General features: G+C 42.1%; 1 long non-coding RNA gene across 2 annotated transcripts in view; it reads right to left on the reverse strand.

Moving 5' to 3' along the window:
* Positions 1–3,025, reverse strand: part of LOC108307542 — a 32,835-nt gene extending 29,810 nt beyond the window's left edge. For both annotated transcript variants that reach the window (XR_001826562.2, XR_001826563.2), the window contains exon 1: positions 2,675–3,025. This is a non-coding gene — a long non-coding RNA (uncharacterized LOC108307542). The remainder of the gene's footprint in view (positions 1–2,674) is intronic.
* Between the last annotated feature and the right edge of the window lie 15,489 nt (positions 3,026–18,514).

Here is an 18,514-nt window from a genome sequence, read left to right on the forward strand (position 1 = left end):
TGTATAGGTCTTTCACCTCCTTGGTTAGATGTATTCCTAAGTATTTTATTCTTTTGGTGACTATTGTAAATGGGATTGTATTCTTGATTTGACTCTCAGCTTGAAAGGTTTTGGTTTATAGGAATGCTACTAATTTTTCTAAATTGATTTTGTATCCTGAAACTTTACTGAAGTTGTTTATCAGTTTCAGGAGTTTTTTGGTAAAGTCTTTAGAGTTGTCTAAGTACAAAATCATATCATCTGCAAACAGAAATAGTTTGACTTCTTTGTCTATTGGGATGCCTTTTCTTTCTTTCTCTTGCCTGACTTCTCTGGCTAGGACTTCCAGTACTATGTTGAAAGGAGTGGTGAAAGTAAGCATGTTTGTCTTGTTCCAGTTCTTAAGGGGAATGCTCCCAGTTCTGTCCATTCAGCATGATATGTAGGTTGTGGGTCTGTCATAGATGGCTTATATTATTTTGAGGTATGTTCCTCTGAAGCCTAGTTTCTTGAGAGTTTTTATCATGAAGGGATGTTAAATTTTATCAAAAGCTTTTCCGTGTCTATTGAGATGATTATATGGCTTCTGCTTTTAATTTTGTCTGGTGAATCACACTTACTGGTTTATGTATGTCAAACCAAACTTTCATCCCAGGAATGAAGCCTACTTGATCATAATGAATTAGCTGGTTTCAGTTTGCTAGTAGTTTGTTGAAAATTTTTGTATCCATGTTCATAAGGGATATTGGCCTGCAGTATTCTTTCTTCATTGTATCTTTGCCAGGTTTTGGAATTAGGGTGATACTGGCTTCACGGGGCAGGAGGAGGAGCTAGAAAGGAGTACCTCTTCCTCAACTTTTTGGAATGATTTCCATAGGATTAGTACCAGTTCTTTTTTTTATGTCTGGTACAATTCAGCTGTGACTCCATCTGGTCCAGGGTTTTTTGGGGTTAACAGATTTTTTAAATTACTGATTCAATTCTGGAACTCCGTTTTAGTGTGTTCAGAACTTCAATTTCTTCATGATTCAATATTGGGAGATTTTGTGTTTCTAGGGATTTATCAAATTCCTCTAGATTTTCTAGTTTGTGTGCTTACTGGTATTTATAATAGTTTTTGAGAATGTTTTGTATTTCTGTGGGATTGGCTGTAATGTCACCTTTGTCATTTCTGATTGTGCTTATTTGGATCTTCTCTCTTTTTTCCTTCTTACTCTAGCTAGCAGTCTATTGATCTTGTTTATCCTTTCAAAGAATCAACTTTTGGTTGCATTGATTCTTTGCATGGATTTTGGGTCTCCATTTCATTCAGTTCTACTCTGATTTTAGTAATTTCTCTTCTTCTGCTAGCTTTGGGGTTAGTTTGTTTCTCTAGTTCCTCCAGGTGTGATGTTAGACTGTTAATTTGAGATCTTTCTAACTTTTTGAGGTAGGCATTTAGCATAATAAACTTTCCTCTTAACACTACTTTTGCTGAATCCCAGAGATTTTGGTATGTTGTGTCTCTGTTTTCATTTATATCAAAGGTTTTTTATTTCTGCCTTAATTTTATTGTTTATCCAAAAGTCTTTCAGAAGCAAGTATTGATCTCTGTTTCTGTTCCACTCTGGTCTGAGACTATGGTTGGTAGTATTTCATTTTTTTAAAATTTGGATTTGCATTATGACCAAGCATGTGGTTGATCTTGGAGTATGTTCTACGTACAGATGAGAAGAATGTATATTCTGTGTTGATGCGTAAATGAACACATGATCAGAATCATTTGCAGATTTAAAAATATATTGTTAACATTAAATATTGATAAGAATTCATAAGAGAAATACGGTAACAAAGTATTATTCACTTTAACTGGATTAACTATAAATGCACACAATTTTGCAATGAGTTCCAGTAATACAAGAACCAATTTATAAAATACTTGTTCTTTCAAATAATTTAACTAGTTGAATATTTACATTTATATTTGCATATTCTTAGATATTAGTGCAAGTAATGATACTCAGGAAATTTACAAATTTCACTTCATTTGGCTTTTGCAGGGATTAAAAAACTAAATTCAAAGTCTTTTAGGATCTGAAATCCAACATTTGCATTTTTATTTCTCACCGTGGTAACATCAGGGAGAGGAACTTTTAACTAAAATTCACAATACAACTTATTTTATTAAAGGGTTTTTCTTGACAGAATATTAAGGGCACAGGCATTGGCATTTAAATTCCTTATATTTATTTACTTTTCTACTCTATATCTGTATATTATTTGAGAGCTTTGCCTGTAAAATCGCTTACTGATAAAGGCACATTGCTGCAAGCAAGCTACCTGGAGGACAAATAAGGAGAACTCCTTGTGATAAAGGGTGTACACAGGCAAGATTAGAAAGCTTTTACTTCCTTGTTTTCCCTTTCCTTCCAAACCCCAAATCACAGCAAACTCCAAAACAGCAGCTAATTTCAAAGCTAATTTGCTCGCCTCAGCTGCACTCTTGCCATGAGAGCTTCTGTTATGCATTTTTAAAACAAATTCATCAACTGGGAAGGATCACGCAAAATACACATTCATACCCGGAACATATTTATCCTCCTGAATACAAGGATTCTCAGGGACCCACGCAGACTTAAGATTCTGGCAAGATTCTTGGTCAAAGAAAACCAATATCCAGAAGACAGTAATGCCTGAGAGTGAGGGGGAGCATTACCTGGGCAGAATCAGTCGTCAGTGACCATGGGTCCACACCAGGGAGCTGGTCTGTGCAAGTCCTTCAGTCCAGGAAGGCACACCCTTGGACTGTGCTGCAGGGAAAGCTAAGTGAGTTAAAATACCAGATACTGACTCAGCTGAAACCAACATTTCTTTCTCTTAGGGTTAAAACAACTAAATTGTGCCTGGTAATTCCCTCGAAAATGATCTAATGAGAACCATTTGGGGCATACACTGATTGAACTGATTGTGTGCAGGAGAGGGTAGAAGGGTTCCCATCCACAGAGCAGAGTTGTGTGCAGGTTAGAAAATGCTCTGGTGTTCTTTTGAATCAGCATAGTAAAGGCTCTAGGATGAATCAGCAACTGGAGTTTGCTCCATCAGTGTTTAGTAGTCTGTGATAGGCAAGTGCAGCCCCAGGGGCCAGGGTACACATTTAACCCTGCCCTTTCGGAAACCCAGAGCACCCCAAGTCTTTCCAAGTGGATCTGGAACTATTTTCACCAAGCCAGTATATTGTTTTCCTTGACTTGTGAAAGCGGTGGTTCACCAAGATAAAATAAAGAGAAAACACCCTTGAAGAAACTAAAATTAAGAAGTTGGCTAGGCATGGTGGCTCACACTTGTAATCCCACCACTTTGGAAGGCCACGCTTGAGGCCAGGAGTTCAAGATAAGCCTGGGCAACATAGTGAGACCCCTGTTTCTACTAAAAACTAGCCGAGTGTGATGGTGTGCACCTATAGTCCTACCTAATCAGGAGGCTGAGGCGGGAGGATTGCTTAAGCCCAGGAGTTTGAGGCTGCAGTGTAGTAATGATTGTGCCACTGAACTCCAGCCTGAGTAACACAGTGAGATCCTGTCTCTAAAAAAAGAAAGGAAGGAAGAAGGGAGGGAAGGAGGGGACAGGAGGGAAGCAGGAAGGGAAGGAGGGAGGAATGCTGGAAAAAAGAAAGGAAGGAAGAAGAAAAAGAAAGAGAATGTCCATTATATGTGCACACATGGTCATTTACCCAACAGTAAACAGGTTACTTTAGAAAAACAGAACTCTAGAAAAAAAATGAGGGTACATAGGGGTTTCCAACTGGAGAATTCAAAAGAAGACCATGCTGGATTTCTGTCTTCAGTCATTTATAGGCTGGATGGTGCTGTCTTGTCCCTGAGCCACAGAAGGCAGTCGCGCAATCCACAGACTGCAAGGACGCACTGGGCCAAGGCTGCATGCAGGTCACCTGACGGAGTGGCTTAAGGCCCCCTTGTGTTTATTTGATAGAGTGATAAGACTCTCTAATTATTAATTAGAAGTCTTAGGATTGAAGGATTTCTTAAAGTCTTTATGACTACTAATTTTTGGCATGATGTGAATTTGCATATTATTGGGCCTGATCTGCATATTTATTTTGTAACTCAGCAGGAAGCTTGAAGCCTGTTAACCAAACTTAGATTTTACTGTTTTCCTATCCAAAAACATTTTGAAGAAAGGGCTTAGATTTGAAAACAGGAATAGTATTTAAATTTGTATTAATAACCTAGTAGTGTATTTTCCAAAGTTATTTACACATATTGCATTTTGTTCTTATAAGAATATAAAACTTACCTCTTACATAGAGTTTTTAATACTCAATTGAGTATTTTTTTCACTCAGAAGTCATTTTTCTAAGTAGAATGTTAAAAGATTCATGCTTTTGAAGACTAATTTCTTTAGTCTATTTAAATGTATTAACATAAATTACAGAGTGCAATTTATAGCTTAAGTCTCTTTGCAAACATGGTGTTCTGTGGCTTGGAAGGTTTTCTTTTATTTTTCTGTCAGCCTGGAGGTCTTTTCATAAAGGGCTGGCACATTTAAATTATTGGAGGTGAGGCTTAATTTCTTAACTTTTCCCCTTGGGAGACGTTGAATCCCTTTATCTTAGATTTACATAAGCTCTCAGTGGTCTATTGAAGCCATTATGAATAGGAAATCCACTAGAGAGACATTTTAGCTATATTTTCTACAAACCTACAGAGGAGGCCTAATTATTTAATAATTCAAAGTATCTTTGATATCAAACTCATGTCTTTGTCATCCATGTGTGTCCAGGCCAATCCTCCAGAAACAAGCAAGCTGAAAAATCTGTTGGGGTTCAGAATTCCCTTGGACTCCCCACTCTCAGTCCCTCAATTCCTATCAATGCAAACCCAACACAGCTGGGCTTTTGCACAGGGGAGCAAATCTCTCACACAACAGAATACATTATTAAATTATTGGACAATCTGAAGATTCAGCAGTAGCATTTTTCCCCCAAGGAAAAGAAAGAAGAAACTATTCAGAAAAACACAAAGCCACCTGAGCATCCCTGAATGTCATACACATATTTATCTTCTAAGGGGCATGAATTCCTTGTTTCTGGCGCAAAACAACCTTCTCTGGTTCAGAGTTTTGCCTCTTGGATACTCTAGGGTAACTTCACTTGCTGGAACTTAATTCCAACAGAAAGAAAACACTCTAGCTTCAAATTGGATAAAATTCTATTTTTAAATTTTATTTATTTATCTGTCACCCAGGCTAGAGTGCTGTGGCTCATTCATAGCTCACTGTAACCTCCAACTCTTGGGCTCAAGCAATCCTCCTGCTTCAGGCTCCAAGTAGTTGGAATTACAGGTATGTGCCACCACACCTGGCTAATTATTTTTTTCTTTCTTCTTCTTTGCCTTTTTTTAAAATTTTAAAATTTCAGTTTTTTTAATTTTTAGTAGAGACAAGGTCTCCCTATGTTGCCAAAGCTGGTCTCAAACTCTTGGCCTCAAAAGATCCTCCCGCCTTGGGCTCCCAAAGTGCTGAGATTGAGGCATGAGCCACCATGCCTGGCCCAGATAAAATTCCAACCCAGAATTGGAATATAACAAACCCAACCTGGAAGTATTCATTCTAAGAGTCAGAGGCACAAGAGCTCTTCCAATCTGCTTGGTTGGATGGAACTCTACCTGTATTCTGTAGATTCACACCCAAGAATACCTGGGAAAATCTACAAGACAATTTCTATTCACAATAGAAAACAGAAACTGCAATTTTTGCTTCCTGACACTGTGTAGATGTTCTTGGCCCACCGTTCCCTAGTGCTCCTGTTTCATGAGCTGATTAGAAACAAATCGAGACAGGTATGTGCTCAGTCAAGACCCAAATGCATTATCACTGCCTGAGTTCCCTTCCAAAAATAAAGCCTGACACAAGGAGTTGCTTGAAGAGGATTTATTTGGGAGGTAACTTCAGGGTGCAAGAGTGAGGAACTAGTAGGGTGACCAGCTGTTCCTGCTTTCTGGGGACTGCAGGGTTTCCTAATATGTGAGATTTTCAGTGCTAGAATTAGAGAAGTCACAAGCAAACTGGGATGAGTTGGTCTCTACAGGAGCTGGGAAGCTAGACCCAGAGAAGGAAGGAAAGCCAGTTCAAGTCGGGGCTAATGAGTTGGTTTGATCCCATCAGACTGTGTAGAGGCACCCCAAAATTGTCCACCAGAAGGATGGAAGTGGGGAGCATTTATCTCCTGGTTCCCATCTCCTCTTAGCAAATGTCCCTTGCTAATTCTTCCCACACTCAGGGCTTATATGCATGAGTGCCTGTGAGTTTCCACAGGCATTTCCCACTGAGGTTTCAGAGAAATCCTGGGCAGAAGTGAGAGAAACACACTGCAGCTGAGGCATGCTGCTGTTGGGTTATGCCTACACAGATCTGGTGGCTGCAGCGACGGCTGGGTTCAAAACTGGACTGACAGGATGTGAGTGTTGCACAAGAAGCCTCCAACACATGAGGGTGAGTTTTGCTTCCCTCTGGTTGCCTCACACTTGAGTTCAGCATGGGATCACCAAGCTCTGCTCTTAGCTTCCCATTCATTTATTAATTTAAATGAAACAAAATTCTCAGACTCTTTGTTTAAACAAGAAATCCAGCAGGGTAGTTTTATTTCACCTTGTGTATATAAAAGATGCATGCCAATGGTCCCTTCCTGGCTAAAAAGATAAAATTCATGGATATTTGTACTTCCCCCCAGCCACCCTCAACACACAAAAATGAGGATGTCAATTTAAATGTCATCAGCAGTACAAATTGTTATTAATTGAGACAACCAATCAAGATCACAGACTTTTTAGAAGTTAGGACTTAGTGTCACTAGACATAGCAACAACCTCTGAAGCCCAGGTGTGTTGCAAAAATCCTTTTTGGAAATCATATTTGTAAGGATGATTTATATGTATTTTTTATTTCCATAGTTCTTTTAAACTTTTTCTTATGGAAAATTTTAGAAATAAACAAAAGTTGAGAGACTAGTATAATGAATACTTCTCTACAATGAACAACTGTCAACTTTCAGCCATTCATTTTCCATCTCCCTCAGCAAAAAAAGACACGCAGCCCCAAGCAATAGAAAACCTAATTATATAATCTGAAACAAATAAAAGCATGATTAGTCTCAGATAATATCCCATCTAGAGATCTGCAGTTCTGGGCTGGTGTAAAATTGAATAATGCCTTCAAAAATTCAGCTCCTTCTATTATTTTGTTTCTCCGTCTTTAGAATGTGGCTGCAATATAGTTGCTAAACCTCCAGAAATCACATTCTTGTTCCAGGAAGAAAGAATGCAGAAGGATGAAAAGGACCAAATGATGTGCCAACTGCTTCAGGTTTCCTTTGAAAATCTTTCCCTGAAGCTCCACCCAGCAACTCTGACTTAACATCTCTTTGGCTAGGACAGGATCACATGGTCTCTCCTTGGTCCAATGGAGTGTGAGAGGTAATTTTAGCTGGGGACATAGCTGCCCTGAATTAAATCAGGGTCCTGTTTGTCAGGAAGAATGGGCCTCTGCTCTTTATCCCTGCTTTCCTCTCTGCTTTGAATGCCTTCCCCTCCCTTGACCACTCAGGTTATTCCTTTATTTAACAAATGTTTTTTAACATTCACTTCCTGCCAGTCCCAAGGCCAGGTCTTGGGGCTCTAAATGTTAATAAGAAGTAGTTTTTGCTCTTAAGAGATCCTATTGAAACCAATCCAATAGTTTCAGTTTTTTGTTTTTGTTTTGTTTTGTTTTTTTAATAAACATAAAAATTGACCCCCCTGGTCTTAAAACTTGAAATATATTTGTTTTATCTGAGTTTCTTCCTCAGGAAAAGAACTTCAGGCCTCTCAAAAAAAAAAAAAGTATCAAAGAACAGATCAAGCATCCAGAAATAAGATGCTGGACCCCTCAGATTGCTTCCCTGCCCCTTTCTATTTCCTGTTTTCTTATGCATTGTTATATTCTTCCCTGATACATAAACCCCTAGTTTTAGCCAGTCAGGGAGATGGATTTGAGACTGAGCTCCCATCTCCTCAGCTACAGCACCCAAGTAAAGCTTTCTTTCTTGGCAGTACTCGTTGTCTCAGTCATTGGCTTTCTGTGCAGTGAGCACAGGACCTAGACCAAACCCCTGGTGTTTTAGTAGAAGGAAGCCAATACCAATATCTAACTTGATAAATCCAGAGTCACACAAATGCATTATTTAAAGACATAAAAGTAACTCCTTTAAGATATAAAACCAGAAATGGTTCAAAGGGGTTGGTTGTCTCTGGAGACCAGATTGGGGACAGGGAAGTGGAGGAATGGGGATTGTCAAGATCATTATACATGATAAGCTCTTCTGTACTGCTTGGTGCTTTTTTTCTTTTTTTTAACCACATGCCCATATAATTTTGATAAAATATTTTTAAAAACACACAGGAAACATCTTTGTGCATAAAGAATTGTTGCCATTTTTTGTTATGTTCTTATGTTGTATTCTTAGAATTTCTGTGTTAAAGATTGCTGATACAAATTTGTTTCCAGAAAGTGCAGGTTGTTTAATAGAGTGACATGTAAACTACCAAGTACATAACAGGTACTCAGTACATATTAGCTAGAAACAAATAATCACTCAGTGCTATCTCCAGATTCCAACCCCTTCCCAGTAGCTGCCACAAAGAAGTGCAGCTCTCTGGATGATATCCCTCTGGGCTTTTGCTAATACAAATACTACTGCAGTGAGCAGCCTGTGCCAATATCAATTCCAATTTTTGGCAGTGTGTACTTGGGATAGATTCCTAGAAATGGGTAAATGCACATGTAATTTGACTAGATAATGTCATGTTCCCCTCCACAGGGATTCTAGCATTTTCCACTTCCTCAATAATGTGTGAGCAGGCTTTTTCCCCACATCTTCACCAAAAGAAATTACTATCCAACTATGGAATTTATATAGTGATAAGTAATCTCTCAGTGTAGTTTGAATTTATATTTCTGTAACTGCCACTGCCCATTTCAAGCTTCCTTTGCCCTTTCTCAGCACTTCAGTTGGTCTAGCTGCTGGTTAAGTGGTGATGCAGACCTTGTCCCTGAAGTCTGTGAACCCTTGGTCACCTTGCCCTTTTCAAGCCATGGGTCCCTCATCGCCCATTCAGTGTTATTACAGCATGTAGATGCACCAAGATGCATTCCCTGAGCTGCAGACATTCTCCTTTGTATCCACATTAAGTGTCTGCAACCATACCTCTTCATGAAAATCGGTGTCCATTATACTCTGCCAGCATAGTAAATCTGTTTTTGCCTTCTGAACCACTGATCCAAAAGTGGCCAGGTAGCAGTTTTATCTTGAGATCAAGTGGAACCCTTCTGTGTCTCCTGATGGAGGAGCTCACCTCTTCCTGTGCACTAGGACTTCTACCCAGCAGAGCCTAAAGTTGTGGGAGCACAAGGCAACATTTCTGCAAGTGGGTCACTGGAAATGATGGTAAGAGGAGCCACTCCTCCTCCTGCCCTTTGGTTCCTGAACCTCTTTATTCCAACAAATGAAGGCAGAGTGCCACATAACAGCCATTGGTTCCATGCATATTTCACACCCTCCAGGTGCGCTGACCTTTCGGGATGTCATCTCTAGGCTAGTGCCTTTGCTGAGCCTTTCAGACCAGGTAATTCCAGGTGACATTCTACAGTGGGACCAAAGGATCCTATGGGAATGTGCCCACTGTCATATCTTCTTCACCATAAAGTGAGGGCTCTTAGGCTGAGGCAATGTGAGGCAGGGTTCTGTCTCAGGATATCAGAAACACTGTCAGCTGTGCGTTAGTGCTGGCAGAGGTGCTGTAGGCAGGGAAGGCAAACCCACATCCAGAGATAGTTTAAGTTTCTTTCTTTTTTTTTTTTACACTGAACATAGAGGTTTTTAATTAAATCATTTCAGAAACCTCAATACAACTCTTATAAAATGCAATCAAACTCAAATGGTTGCAGTAAAACTTATTTTTATATTATTGACATATGAAGACTAGTTCATAAAATACATCTCCCAGCAAAGAACAAACTAAGCCTTATTTGCTCCACAAGTTGTTCATAGCAGCAGCCATTTTTGGCTATTTAGCAGACTTCTATATCACAATACACACATCAGGCTGTCTAGACAATAGGTCAGTCTACAATAGTATTTCCACAAACAAAAAAGGGAGGGTTGGACAGGCACAGTGGCTCATGCCTGCAATCCCAGCACTTTGGGAGGCCGAGGCATGTGGATCACCTGAGGTCAGGAGTTTGAGACCAGCCTGGCCAACATGATGAAATCCCATCTCTACTAAAAACACAAAAAATTAACCGGGCGTGGTGGCACATGCCTGTATATCCAGCTACTCGTAAGGCTGAGGCAGGAGAATCACTTGAACCTGGGATACAGAGGTTGCAGTGAGCCGACTATTATACTCCAGACTTGGCAACAGGGTGAGACTCCGTTTCAAACAAACAAACAAAAAAAGGAAGCATCATTTAAGCATATCAGCAATCGAGGCTGCAGCTTGAAATGGCACAAACAGCCTAACCTGGAGACTGTTTAAGTTTCTGTAAGGAAAAATCACTTCCCCTTCTGTGTTGGAAGAGGTCTGATATAATCAATTTATTCGATCTTCTCCAGAGATGGAACCTTCCTGGGGACTCCGTTGCTGGCCCATTAGATAATTGGTAGAGGTAGTGGCTACAGCAGACTTGGTGAATGGGAGCCAGTATTTGGCCTCCATCCCCGCCACTGTCACTGCTCCATTCATGAGTCCATTGCTCAAGCACAGGAGTGGTTAAGGACAGAGGCTGGCTGATGTCCACCAGAGATATCACCCCGTTCAGCAGCTTGCTGAGTACTTCTTCTGAGGTAGAGGCTTCCAAGGGAACACCGATGTGAGACACAGACATCTTCAATCTCTGTGTCCACCTCTGCAGGTCCATCCCTGTGCCTCTTCCCAGTCTTCAGATGGTGCACCTTTCAGCAGCCAGCCAGTGACTCAACACTGCTCAGGAGTAAGTGTGTGTCTCTACCTTCGGCCACTTCTCACTTCACAAAATGCTTACAACCAAATGTACTGCTCTTTGCCCAATAGGAGGATTTTCCTTCAACACTGCCTTTAGTGACCCCCTGCCTGGATCTATCGGGTGGCAGCAGTTCATTTTCAGCTCACGCCAGCCTACAGGTGAGCCTATCCATAGAGGAACCAGGCCTAGATGTTACCTTCCTCCATCATCTGGTCATGGGGGAGCCCCACGAAGCCCTAAGTGTGAGCTGCAGGAGAGACATTAGTGCAACAGGTTACGTGACAGTGGCTCTGAGCCACCTGCTTGTGTGACTAATTTCTGCGTTCTGGAGCTCCTCAGGCCGGGATGTACCACTTCCATCAGACAGTGGATTGCTGCAGTGCCTGACTAATCTTATCAGGACTTGATGAATCTAACCATACCCAGCTTGTGATAGGCAGCTCCTGCCTCGAAATCACTTGGCGTCTGTTCCATGGTCAGTGACCGCTAGGGCCTAGAAGTACACCAGAAGCTTCTTTTTGAATGCATATTTCTCTGATGCAGAAGGGATGGCCTAGTTAGAGGTCTGTACCATCATCTCCTACTGGGACCTGCCAGAGACTCCTCTCAGCAACTCTATCTCCATGGATACCTCTAGCACTATAGCCAAATAGCAGACCAGCTTGCACTGCAACCTGGTCCTAATGCAGAGCCCTCTCTTCCCCTGGACCCCACTTGAAGTTAAACCTCTGACTACTTGGTAAATGGACTGGGATAATATTCCCAATGCAGCATATGCTGACTCCAAAATCCAAAGTACCCATTAAACATGTACGTCTTGCTTAGAGATAAGGAGTGTCAGGTGCAGTAACTTGTTCTTTAACTCAGAAGGGATGTCTCAGCATGTCTCAGTCCTGGACCCTCTCCAGCCTTTACCTGTGGAGTAGACTCCTGAATCTTTGTAGGGTTTATCTCCCATCCTCTGACACATATGTGTCTCATTAGGACATTCAGCGTAATGCAATATTCCTATCTTCCAGGTCCAATTAGCATGATGTCACCAATATAGTGGATCAGAGTGATGTTCTACAGAAAAGCAAGATGAGCAAAGTCTTAGCAGATTATATGTGACAGAGAGGAGAGCGAACATAGGCTTGGGGCATGGCTGTGAATGAGTATTATTACCCTTTCCATATACACGCTAACTGTCTTTGGTTACTAATTGATTACTAAGGTGGATTGAAAAAGAACGCATTAACAGAGTTAAAGCTAAGATGCCAGAGACCGTGCTGATCTAGTCCAATGAAGATACTGTGTTCAGCATAAAAGCAGAATTTCAGGCTACTACGTGAATCCTGTGATTACTGCATCATCTGTTGGATGATCTGCATGGATTCTGGAGATATTAATATGGGTGAATTAAATGGGGAATGTCACGGGGACCATCACCCCTGCATCCTTTATGTTTTTAAGGGTGACATTAATTTCTAAGCCCAAACAAATTTCCAACCTGCAGACTGAGGACTAAATAAATGGCTTTAGTTTTAAGCTACTATTTGGGACATGGAGCCATGCAGCCAAAACTGCATTGGATATGCATGCTGGGAATATAGAAGCAAGATCTGGACAGGGAGTGTAGATTTCGGAGCCACAAGGTGAAGTCAAGGGAGTGGGTGAGACCACCCTGGAAAATATGTAAGGTAGAAACAGCTTGGGATTCCAAAACTCCACATTCCCAACTGAGTTCAGTATTCCCATCTCAGAAAATGCCACCAGCATCTACCCCAGCAGCCAAGGGGGCAACTGAGCCTTTCACAGCACAATCATGTCTTCGGTGGTGTAGACCTGCCGGCTTCCTCTCCCTCCCTCAGGCACTCTACACTCCAGCAAAATGGAACTCTCTGATGTTCCCAAAATGTACTATGCTCACTTCCCAGGACCATGCTATTACCCATGCACCTTCTTCTATCTGGAATGCTCTTCTCAGATCCTTCCTCATATATTTAACTGCTATTTCCATCTCATACGTCACTACTGGGTAGACTTCCATGACCACCCTCCACCAAGAGTTAGCTTCTCCTCCTTCCACATCCTTCTGTTCACAGACCACCATAGCACACAACATTGAGATGATTGCTTTATTTCTGCCATCCTCGCCACCAGACTGAGGCAGGCTGAAAGACACGGACTGAGCCTTTTATATCTCTAGGCATCTGTGCTTATATATAATCAAGAAGTTAGAGTGTCTCCCTGGAAACAAATAAATCTAAGCTGGGTCCTAAATAGGGAGATTTCAGAATGGCCAGTCTGATTTAATATCGAGTCTGGTTTCTTTTTCCTCTCTTCCTTCTACAGAGTGTATAGTGGTCACTGTTGATGGACTAATGGTGCACTCATTTGCTCATTGTGAAGCTGCTTTTCCTTTGTCTCCTTAACTACAGAGGCTAAAAACCTACGTAGTTGATTTTGCAGGCTCTCCTGCATTTAGATGTGGCCACATAACAACATGTGGCCAACGAGGTGAAGAAGAAGTTTGCTAGAGGCTCCTGGGAAAGCTTTCGCTTTTCTGATCAAAAGGACGTTGGGGCTGACCTTCCCCTTTCTACTGCAATAGAGATACAAAGCCTGAAACTTCACCAGCGTCTTGCACCTTGAGGCAGCAAGCAAACCTGGCTAATTTTTTGTATTTTTAGTTGAGATGGAGTTTCACTATGTTGGCCAGGCTGATCTCGAATTCCTGACCTTGTGATCCACCTGCCTTAGCCTCCCAAAGTGCTGAGATTCCTCCTTGCTGGGCTTCATCCTGCCTCCAGATCTTCGCACAAACTGTTTCTTTCCCCTTTGCCTCTTAGGCCTCAGGCTTTAGCACAGACATCTCTCCCTTAGTGTGACCCCTCTGACCACCATAATTAGGTCAAACCCTCCTCACATAGATTCTTGTGGCATCATCTAGTTTTCCTTAATGGCCCAGTTGCAGTTTTACTGTTGCTTTGGTTTTATTTGATTCGTGTCTGTTTCTCTCTAGTCTGTGGGCTTGCCATCTGGTTTTGTTGACCTCTGCAGACTTTCCAATGCCTGGTCAGGGACAGCGCATAGTATGTTTTCAATAAACACGTGTTGAATGAATCCATTAACATTTCACTCAGGTTATTGTGAGCTCCCTCAGGGCAGGATCCCTGCCTTAATGCTCTCTCTCCTCTCCCCTAGCAGCCAGCACAGGGCTGGGCTGGGAGGTTTGTAATGAGCATTCTGCAAGGGATAGATGACCACCTGGTTGATGGCTGGGTCTGTACAAACAACCTGTCAGCGAATGAGCCACCAGGCCAGGAAACGTGAAAGAGCTGCAGAAGGATGTGGTCTAAGGTGGCTGCCACCGTGGCCTGTTTGGGGAAGGAGAGTCTGGAGCACAAATCGTAGATGGCACCGAGCAGTTGCACAACCTTGAGTCAAGGGGGCCAGATGTGTACATCCCAGATGGTCTTCAGGGATTGGGCTATCCTGCCAGCTGGTCCTAAGATGCCAAGCTGGAAAATGATGGTCATCAGCGAAGTCTCCTCCTCCCTCCCATCCATCTGTGTCCTGTGACCTGAGGGGTCCCTCCCTGACTCACCCACTGTGTTGGTTTCCTATGGCTGCTGGAACTAACTACCACAAACCGAGTCACTTAACAACAGCTACTAACCTGGAGCCAGGGATAAATCCACTGGTGCGTACGCCATGGTTGCCCGTTTTGAACCCAAGTCTCTTCTGTTCTTTCTGTGTCTGAAGCCAAAGCCCTCTTCCTGGGAGTCCCTTTGGCCCCTCAGCCTTTGTCTGAAGACAAAATAAGGAATGAGCTCCCTCATTCCCAGAAATGTGCCTTTATGAAGCCCTGCACTTCAGACAGCTGCAGCTTTAACAGTGGCCGAAACCTCTCATGCCTTAAATATCCTCACAGCAGCCTTCAGAAAGTTTATTATTTTTAAAAAATATCACTAGGTTTTGGAGAACAGGTGGTGTTTGGTTATGTGAGTAAGTTCTTTAGTGGTGATTTCTGAGATTTTAGGGCACCCATCACCCGAGCAGTGTACACTGTACCCAATGTGTCATCTTTTATCCCTCAACCCCCTCCCACCCTTTCCCCCAAGTCCCCAAAGTCCATTGTGTCATTCTTATGGCTTTGCATCCTCATAGCTTAGCTTCCACTTACGAGTGAGAACATACGATGTTTGGCTTTCCATTCCTGAGTTACTTCACTTGGAATTCACTTGGAATAATGGTCTCCAACTCCATCCAGGTTGCTGCAAATGCCATTATTTCATTCCTTTTTATAGCTGAGTAGTATTCCATGGTGTGTGTGTGTGTGTGTGTGTGTGTGTAATATATACACACACACACACACACACACATATATATATATATATATGTGTACATACATACCACAATTTCTTTATCCACTCATTGATCAATGAGCATTTGGGCTGGTTCCATATTTTTGCAATTGCAAACTGTACTGCTATAAACATGTGTGCAAATATCTTTTTCGCATAATGACTTCCTTTCCTCTGGGCAATATCCAGGAGTGGGACTGCTGAATCAAATGGTAGTTCCACTTTTAGTTCTTTAAGGAATCTCCACAGTTTTCCTTAATGGTTTTACTAGTTTACATTCCCACCAACAGTGTAAAAATGTTCCCTTTTTACCACATCCATACCAACATCTATTATTTGTTGATTTTTTGATCATGGCCATTTTTGCAGGAATGAGATGGTATCACATTGTAGTTTTGATTTGCATTTCCCCATTAGTGATGCTGAATACTTTTTCATATGTTTGTTGATCATTTGTTTATCGCTTAAGAAGGTTTATTATTATTCCCATTTTATAGATGAGGAAATTGAGGCTCGGGGAAGTTAAGAGCCTTACACAAAGCCATGCAGCAAGAAAATGGCAGAGCAGGGACTTGAACCAGGTCTGTCTGAACTGGAGGCCACACCCTGAACCTGAATTCTACTGTCCAAATGCTTCCCTTGGCGGCAGCTGCCAGCTGTCAACAGGGTCCATGGGAAGCACATCCCACAACTTAAGATAGTGACACAGAAAACTAAAAGCTTAAGAGAGAACACAAAACTGGGGGCCTGTGTTTTGGTCACTAGGAGGTCCCAGGGAGATAAAAAAAACAGATGCTTAGGGCAGTTTGGGGTGACATTTCTTTAAGGAGCATTTTTTTTCCATTGGTGATATTTTAGAATTTATTTGATGGCAACATAGTATAAATTCAGTTCTTTTCCTCTGACCTACTTTCATATGCCCCACTCGTAGTGAATGTCATTTTGCATCCTGGATCCTGAAGGTGTCCTGGAAACCAGTTTGTTTGGATCCATGTTCAGCTGGTCATGCAAGGAGGATTCCGTCGTGAACATGATTTCCATTGATGGGAGGCCTGGCTGTTTATCATGCAGGCATGGTTTTGGTGGGCAGACTGTTTTCTTCCGTTGAGTGAGGTGACTGGTATGGCTATGATCACCTCTGAGGTAGTACTGAAGCTCTGCAGGCCAGCCCAGGGCTCCTGAGTAGATACAATCACTCAGATTGGATTTTCGATAAAAATAACTCACATTTCTTTAAGCTTTCAGTGAATTTTTGCTGAGCCCATTCTCAGTCTCTGGTTCTGTGTTGGGTGCTAAGGACATAAAAATGAACTAGACTTAGTCTCTCCCCTCAAGGAACTCAGGTTACCTTAGAGAAGACAGGCAATTACAACCAAAAGGGATCGGTGCTTCAAGAAAGCTGCAGCAGTCAGCATTCTTAGATGTGTATGCCATACAGGTTTAAGCAGAAGAAGAACTAGGCTTAGTGCTACACAGCCAAAGACAACAGGGCACGGGCAATGCAGCCAGCCAAAATGCCCAACTATGCCATAGGAATTTCTAGTGGAAACAATAATACCTGTAACTTGGCACCCATGAGAGGTTCTGGATGTTAGAAACTCCTCCCTGGACATCCCTGAAATACCCAGACACCTCTGTCATAGCTCGTTTCCAGATGACTTTATCTACCTGCATGCAGCCATCGATGCCTAGAATGTACTTCCACCTCCTGAGTTACTTCACTTGGAATAATGGTCTCCAACCAGATTACTCAGTGGTAAATCCAAAATCTTATTCTGATATGAAGGCATTCTAAACAATGAGATGCTAATTTGCTCTGCATTAAAATATAAGTGTTGACTGAGAGGCATACCCTAAACTAGAGGGAAACTAGTTTCTATCTCACTATGCATCAGATAAGAAGGCAGAATGCCCTGACTCCAAATAGGGACACATCCTTGGTGATAGATCAGGAGCTAGAGAAAGAGAATGCCACCAGGGACCCTTCTCTTCCAAGGAAGGATGGGAAGTTTAAACCCTAAGGACAAGAATATAGTGGTTAATTTAAACTATTTTCCTTACCTCTGCATTATTATTTCTCGCCCAATATCCCAGGATTTTAGTAGAATTTTGTACAACTATCTTACCATGCTTTAGGAATTATGGGAAATGCACTTATCTACATTTGATGAATTTAGATTGAGGAAAGGCAAAATCATCACAGATTCAAGAAATACTATTTGCAAACCACACACACAAAAAGACATGCTATGCATCTCAAACAGAATAAATACAAAGAAAACCACATCTAAGCACATTGTGATAAAACTTCTGTAAACCAAAAATAAAGATAAACTGTTGAAATCAGCCAGAGAAAAACATGTATTACTTTCAAAGGAGCAATAATAAGGCTGATGGCTGACTTTTCATCAGAAACAATAGAAGTCCAAAGAGAATAGAATGTTATCTTCAAAGTGCTGAAAGAAAATACTTCCTCCAAGATGGCCAATTAGGAGCAGCTCAGGATTGCAGCTCCCGGCAAAAGCACGGAGGGTGAGTGGACGGCACATTTTTAGATAGATTCTTATTGCCCACAGACCAGGAGATTCCCAGGTGGAGGAGCCCTACGGGTCACCAGTGCAGCTGTTTTGCTGGTGCCCTGGCACCATGGTTCTCCAAACAAAATACACAGGTCCAGGCGCCATTTTAGCTGGTGATTGGAGCTCCTGGGAGACAGAGTTGCCCATTCATCTGATGAAAAAGAGAACTGAAGCAGGAAGCCAGGCCAGGAGATTCCCGGGCAAAAAAGCACCATGAATCTCAGCGCAGCTGTTTCAGATGGTGCAGTGTGTCACCGCACAGGAAATCACACAGATCCCAGCAACTTTTCAACAGGTGACTGGAACACCTGGGAGACAGAGTTGACTGTTCTACTAAAAAAAGAAAAAAGGGCTCTGAGGCAGGGAGCCAGGTGATCAGACTCGGCTGGTCCCACCCCCACAAAAAAACAGCAATCAGAAACGCTCTGGATTGAGAGTTTCACAGCAAGCACAGCTGAACCTGGGATGGTCCAGCTCTGTGGTGGAGGTGCGTCCACCATTACCAAGGCACTCCACCACTACGGAGGTAGTCCACCATTGCTGAGGCAGCCCACCATTGCTGAGACAGCCCGC

The sequence above is a fragment of the Cebus imitator genome, unplaced genomic scaffold (genome assembly GCF_001604975.1).
Source record: "Cebus imitator isolate Cc_AM_T3 unplaced genomic scaffold, Cebus_imitator-1.0 Scaffold79, whole genome shotgun sequence".
Taxonomy (NCBI): Eukaryota; Metazoa; Chordata; class Mammalia; order Primates; family Cebidae; genus Cebus; species Cebus imitator.